Here is a 377-nt window from a genome sequence, read left to right as displayed (position 1 = left end):
GGACAAGCTATTGATGAGCCAGCAGAGGAACATCCATTTCGTCTCTGAAGACGACCCTTTTCAGATTCTGAATGGGGAGGGAGAACAATCTGAGGAGATAAGCTATGTCCAGAACCAAGGTGGATACAATAAGGGATACAATCCTTATAAGCAGAATCCCAATCTGTCTTATAGGAGCACCAATGTTGCAAATCCCCAGGATCAGGTTTATCCACCTCTACAACAGCAGCAGCAGGGGCAGACCAAACCATTTGTGCCCTACAACCAAGGTTATGTGCCCAAACAAAAATTTCAGCAAGGTTACCAACCTCCAGCAGGACCACCACCAGGATTCCAACCTCAACATGCTCCGCCTCCTCAGGCACCAGATCAAGACA

The sequence above is a fragment of the Capsella rubella genome, unplaced genomic scaffold (assembly GCF_000375325.1).
Source record: "Capsella rubella cultivar Monte Gargano unplaced genomic scaffold, Caprub1_0 scaffold_2, whole genome shotgun sequence".
Lineage (NCBI taxonomy): Eukaryota > Viridiplantae > Streptophyta > Magnoliopsida > Brassicales > Brassicaceae > Capsella > Capsella rubella.
This window is presented reverse-complemented; position numbering follows the sequence as displayed.